Below are 1,020 nucleotides of genomic sequence, written 5' to 3'. Positions count from 1 at the left end.
TTTTGCCTCTTCTCCCCCCCCCCCCCCGCCCTCTCTGTCCCTCCTCACTCATGCTTTCTCTTTGTCCTTCAAAAATAAACACTTTAAAAAGCCTATGGTTGGGAATCATCTGAAGTTTCATTCATTCTCATGCCATTATTAATGTGGGCTGTCATTAAGGAAATAACTGGGCTATTGGCTGAAGCATGGCTTATGTTTTTGTCTTGGGCTTCTTCATACTATGGTGGCTACTTCCAAGTATAGGGATCCCAGGGAAAAGAGAGAAGACAGAAAAATATCAAGAATTGTGAAAAGTCTGAGATTTTATCCTATTTGTAAGCCAACAAGTTAGCCTATCATGCTTTCATGAATGCTGGTGGAAGGCAGGAGGTTTCTGGATGAGATACTGTAGATGGTTTGGCACTCATAGCAATAGCAGAAGACAGAGTGTCACTAGCTTCACATGCTGGTTTCTAAAGCCCTGATTTCTACAGAGCAATGCATTTATTGAAGTTTTCTTTGATGTTCTTCATTTTATAATTTCATCATAGAAATCCTATATAAGCTTTGTTTCATATATACCTAAGTACTTCATTTTCCTGGGCACATTGTAAATGATATTGTGATTTTGATTCTAGTTGCTACATACTCAATATTGGCTCCTAGAAAATGATTATTTTTTTGTTTTTATTTTATATCCTGCTACCCCATTGAACTCACTTACTAGTTTTAAGTTTTAGGGTTTTATAGATTCTTTAGAAATCTTCTATGTAGACAATAATGCCATCCAAAAACTATAACAATTTCATATCTTCCTCTCCAATATATGTGTTTTTAATTTATTTTTCTTTTTTCATTGTTCTGGCTTCAACTTCTAGTACTGTGTTCAATGAGAGAGGTAAGCAAGCATCCTGGCCTTGTTTTCAGTCTTATAGAGAAGGCAAGCGCTCAGTCTTTCACCATTAAGTATGATGTCAGCTATAAGTTTTTGGTAGAATCTTTTTATCAAGTTGAGGAACTCTTAGTTTTTTGAGGGTTTTT

This window comes from Crocuta crocuta, unplaced genomic scaffold (genome assembly GCF_008692635.1).
Source record: "Crocuta crocuta isolate KB4526 unplaced genomic scaffold, BGI_CrCroc_1.0 scaffold6, whole genome shotgun sequence".
Lineage (NCBI taxonomy): Eukaryota > Metazoa > Chordata > Mammalia > Carnivora > Hyaenidae > Crocuta > Crocuta crocuta.
The sequence above is the reverse complement of the archived record's forward strand: the minus strand, read 5'-3'. Positions refer to the sequence as shown.